This window comes from Denticeps clupeoides, chromosome 18, assembly GCF_900700375.1.
Source record: "Denticeps clupeoides chromosome 18, fDenClu1.1, whole genome shotgun sequence".
Classification (NCBI taxonomy): domain Eukaryota; kingdom Metazoa; phylum Chordata; class Actinopteri; order Clupeiformes; family Denticipitidae; genus Denticeps; species Denticeps clupeoides.
The window spans coordinates 6,137,285-6,144,193 of NC_041724.1; positions in this window are offsets into that span (position 1 = coordinate 6,137,285).

A 6,909-nucleotide genomic window follows, 5' to 3' on the forward strand; every position below is an offset into this window, starting at 1 on the left:
GTGGTGGTGATCCTTTATGTTTTTAACTACAAATAAAATAATAATAATAATTAAAACGTTCACACACACACGCCAGGTCCTGGTGACCACCAAATTTTCACATTTTATTTGCCACACACACACAGTCGTGCACGGTATGACATGCAGAGAAATGCCTTATTAACCATCATCACGGTTCCAACACCAACCCCGCATTTCCCTTCATTTTCCTTGTCCTGCTCCGCTTTAGCGCAATTCAGCTGATTGAGTTTCCACAGAAAGAGGCAGCAGTTTTCTGTTCCCTTGAGTGGGTATTCAGTCTCAGATTATTAGAGAAACCGACACTTTCAGCTGTAATGGGGTTGTGGCAGACCAGTCACAGTGAGTGGATGTTTTCTGAAATGAACGGAAAAGAAATGATGGAAAGCCTTGTTCCAAGATCCCCCAAAAAACTGGCCTTTTCTACTGCGTGGCACCAGCTGTACCTGGAGGATCTATTACAAGAATATTTTATAATTATTACACAATTATAACACACACATGTGCATTTAATAATAATTAGGAATTCCTGTCATTAGTAAAACAGCAGTAATTATAGCAGTAATTAACCTTAGCCTATCTGCATTCATCCTCTGTACTATAGTCATATAATCATTGACAACTTTTTTTTTTCTTAGGATGAGAGGTGAAAAAAAAATCCAGTGTCTTGAATTGGTGAATCTAATGATCATTTTAGATGCCACCAAAGATGCGATCACCAATCTCATATTTCCCTCTTTATCAGCTAACTTTGGCCTTGGGCAGTGGTGGAATACCAGCTATTAAGGAGGAGGCAGGCCTGTAAAAGGAAACTTCTTCTTTCTCAGGGGAAAAGATTTCATGGAGTAGACGAACTCTCAGAAATTTCTGCTGCCCTCCATTTTAGCCACCAGTTCATAGTTGATGCAGGACTGACCACTAGACCACCATCAACTAGGTTTTCTATCTCTATCTCTTCATTTCAGAACCATGGATAAGGTTTCATTAGTTCATTAAAGGTCATATACGCTGTCATATGGAAGATTTTTGCTCCAATTAAGTGCAGATTACCAGGGATGATTTGACCTAATGGAATACACAATAAATGAGAAGCTCAAAATTGTATGTGTCAAATGGAAACGTAATGCATTGCAGATTAAACCCTTAAATAAAGGGACATTTTGCTGAAGGGAAATTTTATTTCAGTTCCGTCTCAGACTTTAAACTGATGCTCCCTCATCAGTCCATCAAACAAAGGAAAAACGGCTCATCCAAGATCACATTGTTAAATCTCATTTTGTTTTCAAGAAGTTGATTGTTGATGGTTTAAGGACATTTCAGGAGAATTGAAATGTTTACAAGGCTATTGGCACCCAATGCTTATTAAAAGGTTGGTCATATCCCCAAATCATTTGTTTTACATTAATGACATTTCTCAAACTCCCTTATCCAGGGTGACTTACAATCAATAGTTACATGGATAGTTCTCTCCTACAGAAGGGTCTTGTTCAGGGATACAATGTCAGTGAACCTGTGACTTTGTGGTCTCCTTGTTCATCGGCGACTGTGTTAACTAGGCCACTACCAGCCTTTTTTGGTCCTGATGATAAACCTGCCTCATCTGAATTTGACTGAATCTATAGCAATATGCATCCTGCTCTAGCAAGTGATATAAAAATAGAAAAAGGGGTTAGGCCAAAAACAGAACTAGGCAGGACACTCATGGTGCACAAATATTTACTTGCCAAAAACAGACCGTCCGCCTTTTTACACGACCAAAAATAGCCGCCGCTCAAAAATCACCTCAAATCATCAATTCGATTAAAAAAAGAGGAAATTATTATTAGGAACCCAGAACACTAGGAAATGACCAAATCCCGTAAAGGGACCGAAATGGCAAAATATTGCCAAATATGCACTCTGCGGGGACACTTTTAGCTCTGGGTATGTGACTGTGTTATGATTGGTCAGTGACTCCCTTACCAATCATACATTTGTCACCAGTATTAGTGGAAAGTAGCGTTTTGGGGTCTAAAAGCAGTCCGAGAACAAGAAGAACTGAACGTTTTATGCTTTTTTCAGTTTTGTGTCCCCCTCACGTGGACGCTGCGGTCACACTGCTCAAAGGGAAATAAAAGGTCGGCATTGAAACGATGATGATTACCTACAGCGTCTTCCAGTAGTAGAAATGGGACAAAAAGTATGAGGGAGAGGAGAGGAGGGGTGGCCCATGGCCAAAAATACTGGGCAGCTGAACTCCCATATTTCTGTCCTTTTTCTGTCCTACCAACCTCCCAGTCTGCACCATTTTTACCTCCAGAAATATACAGTAGACGCTCTGTACAAGGGTGCAGGGCATCGCCATTCTGCAGTGATCAAGATTTTTACACTTGACACAAATTATTTGCTTTCAAATGAATGAAACATTTGCTCATAGGTGCAAGCAAAAAAGGAAAGCATGTAAACAAAGATTCATCAGTTTGACCGGAAGCGTGGAAGTGCCATGTCAGAAACTTCTAGATTGATGGTATTGATATTGCTCTACTACATTTGTTGCTTGTTTAATATAACCTTGAAAAATGGTGGTAGCTTGAAATAAAAGTGAAGTCGATGTCAGATGGTTAAGATGATGGACCAGCTAATTTGACCATTTTACACATTTTGCTTGCAGCTAAAATTTGCTTCACCTTGCTTCATCTGTGACTAATAATGGATCGATTAGGTCTCAGGTTTGTATAAAAAGAACCCCAGTACACTAGACCTTCACATCAACTGCAACTAGACCTCTGCAAAAATGAATAAGATTCATTCATTCAGTGGCTGAAGACCAGATCCACTGCTGATGTGGTACCGTCAAGTACAGAGGATAAAAAGGAGATTTGGAGAGACTGGAGACATTTTTGACAAGCCCAGGTCAGGCAGACCCTGCAAGACAACTGCTCGAGAGGACCATTTATTGGCTCAAGAATTCAAGGTCCACAAGACCTGGTCACCTCAAGTCCCTGTGTCAAACCCAGTTTGTCTGATTCTGTCTCAAAATTGCCTCCATGGTGGAATCAGTGCCCAGAAGACAGCACTAAACAAAAAACAACTGTGCCAAGGCCCACAGCCTGCTAAAAGGATGAAACTTCTCTTGAATTACACCACAGTTGGCGCTAATATTGCAGGAGACCTACTGGAACCCGCATGGATACAAGATTCACCCAAAAAAGAGTGAAGTTTGGAGGCAGAAATCATGGTCTGGGTAGAAATCACCATCTAGTATGGGAGTGTGCGAGAGATCTGCAGGGTGGAAGGCAACATCAATAGTCTGAAATACCAAGAAATCTTAGCTACCTTTTATATTCCCAACCATAAATGAGGACAAATTCTGCACCATCCTGCTGCAGAATCAATATGCTCCAGGACTGGCCAGCCCAGTCACCAGACATGAACATCATTGAGCATGTGTGGGGTAGGATGAAAGAGGAAGCATGGAAGACGAAACCAAAGAATATTGATGAACTCTTGGAGGCATGCAAGACTGCTTTCTTCACTATTCCTGGTGACTTCATCAATAAAGTGTATGAATCCTTGCCAAACCGCATGGGTGCAGTCCTTCAAGCTCATGGAAGTAATTCAAGATGACATATTTTTGTATTTGCAGTAAATGTGTTCAATTTCTGTACAGGCGACAAAACTTTTGTCTTGCCAAAATTGGACCTTTCTGCTTTGATTAAATTATCTTTTTTTCACTGCAATGCATTAAACATCATTTGGTAGGGTTTTAGCTTTTTTACAAGTACAAAAAGTGGCACTAGTGGATAATGAAATGTGTTACACAATTTAAACAAGTCAACTAAGCAGAATGAGCCTAAGTAAAACGGTACGAGTTCAGTGTAACACCCATGAAAAAGAGAATTAACGAGTGACGAGTGTATTTCACACCCGCTTTCTGCTGTTCTGCTTTTGATGGCAGTAGGGCTGGTTGTTGCATAAGACTGCAGACAGTTTCCACCTCTCCACCCCTGCAGTTATGTTGTATCGTATGTCTCTTTATATTTATATTGCATATCTGCACTTTTTCTTGCTTATTCTCAGTGCATTTAAATGTTAATATATGCAAGTAAGAATTGCATTTTTGTGTTTAGGGAATTTGTGCTCTGAACTGCTGGCAGATGCGTTTGTTCTCGGTGAGGGTTGTATTTTTTTCTAAGAAAAAAAAAAAAAAAAAAAAAAAAAAAAACGTCACAAACGTCAAAGTCACGTGGAGGCACAAGTACCTTTTTTTTTTTTTTTTTTTTAAATGCCACACCGACGCTGCATGAAGCAGCCACTATTCCACTGGCCTTTCCACTACTGAATGGCCGTCTGAAGGAGCGCCAGCCCACGCGGGGGACACACCCTCGACGTCGACCAATCAGCGGCGGCTGCCGCCGTCAGCCGCAGGCTCGTAATGGTGCGCGCCGCCGCAGGACTGCCGAGACACCCGAGTATTTTTGGGACCGCAGAGATCCCCCGAAGCACGTCTCGGGCAGAATCGGTACATAATGCACATGAAATGACTCGTGATTTTCTAAATCTAACATGCATTATATTGGCCTTAAGACAGACAGAAATGGACTAGACCACGGATCTGTGTGACTTTGACATCTGTGTAGCTGGTGCCCAGTCAGGGTGCCCACGCTGACACGTGTGCACCACCAAAACCGCCCAGATTGGCAAGAAGGTGGAGCTGAAGACAAGCCGCCACCTGGACGCACTGCGGGAAGCAGGCGAGCCAGGAGAAGCCCTGCATTTCATGTGGATGCAGCCTCCTCCCTAAACATTATCACTGCCACCGAAACGGACAATAGTCAACGCGTCCTGCCTGAGGAACCCTTCGGGTGCTTCGGTGCAATGAGACATCTGTGGGATGTGCTGGTTGCACACACCACTGTGTTCTTTCAGACCCGCCATGGCGTCCGTGTCGAAGAGTCACCTGCTCAGTATAATGTGGACGGTGGGTGTTATATTGAAATTAAGAGGTTAGTGGCTGGCTGGCATGTGGGATTCTGGAGTGGTTTGTTGTCACCCTGCCTGTAGTGCAGGGCCCTGGAAGGACGGATGGAGGGAGGGCCGAGGGCAGAAACAAGCTGCAAATATTTTAGGAAGGCAGACATCAGAGACATGTTCTTCCAGGAACTGTGACCCAGAGGAATCAGAGCGTCAAAGAACACATGGCCCAGCTATCTATGTGTGTGTGTGTGTGTGTGTGTGCCAGTGTGTTTATTTCTCAACAAATGTTTAACTCATGTTGGTAATGTTGTGTATTAACGTCTTTCTGTTAGCAAGTCAGGACAATTCAGCTCTTTTTTGCCATCATTACCTTATTGGATTTAACTGGGTGAGAAGACCGACACAACCAACATCTGCACTACAGCGTCTAACTGTACATGCGCACACACACGCAAGCACACACACAGAGAGGCTCAGGGAAGGGGGTCTCTAATAAAGTGGCTGTTGGTGTGCAGTGTTTTTGTTGTTGTTGTTGTTGTTGATGATGATGTTTTGTCTAACAAATCTGACAGACTGCCACAGCAGAAGCCACTCCAGCTACCAACCCCCCTGTCTCATTACTGTCAGCCCAGCCTTTCCCACTGAAGCACAATGGGCTCAGTGAGTCCGGAACGAGGGCAGCCCATCCCAGCATGTGGCCCCTCACCTTGACTGGCCTATCGATCAGGAGAGGGCTGATGTCATCGTGCCACGGGATGCTGTAGGCTGGCCACGCCGAGGCCGAGCGGAGGCCAAAAGGGCCAGGAAGGGACAAAAGGGCTGAGGCCTGGCACTGTGGAGCCTCATGATAATGAGCCAGGAAACTGGAGTATTAGGGGACATCGCTGTGGGTGGCGCATAGTGTCATAGCTGTGGGAACTGGAGACCTGACTAATGGAGGCCAGTTACTTTTTTTTTCCTCGTATCATTTGGTTATATATATGAAATGTTTTTTTTTTGTTTGTTTGTTTTCAGACTGGTGACTGTGTTATTACAATTTTTACTATTTCATTCAGTAATATGATGTCCTTTCACGTAGTTATATTCAACAATATACATTTAGAGTACAGGCCACACGTTTGGACACACCTTCTCATTCAATGTCTTTATTTTCATGACCATTTACATTGGTAGATTCTCATGCTGAGAATTCATGTGTTCATTCATAGTTTTGATGCCTTCAGTGAGAATCTACCAATATAAATGGTCGTGAAAATAAAGAAAACACATTGAACGAGAAGGTGTGTCCAAACTTTTGGCCTGTACTGTATATACATGCTACATATATATCATTATATCAATAAAAGCTTTCAGTACATCAGTTAGTGGATAACTGTACCTTTGCCAAATATGCTTACAATTTTAAAGTTGCAACTGTATTTGGCACTACATGTGACGCCCAGGCAGCCCTGGGATGGCTAGGTGCTGCCAGTTACAGGGTTCTAATCACCCCCAGCTCGTTTGGCATGTGTGATTAGAACCCTTTATATGTTGGTTACCTCCCTCACTCCCTCGTCCCGCATTATTAAAGTTGTGCTGCTTTTCACTTTGTTGTGTGGTTGTTTTAGGCCATCGCACTGTTTTCTTTTGATTTATTTAAAACTACTTTCCTTTTGAAATTAGACATTTGTGTCTCCTTTACACACCGTGGCATGACAGTGCATAAATGTAATATTACTATTCATATTTGTACCAACATTGTTGAATTAAACTATTTGAATTTGCAATTTTGAATTTGATAGATGTGACAGTCATATGTGAGTAGTTGTATTTTTAAACACTTTAAACATTTGCAGAAAGTATACCAATTATGGGCTTATTAGATACATATCAGATGATTTTGTTAGTTTGGGGTGATTTCAGGTGTCTGGTAACACTTTTCCCTACCAATTCTGT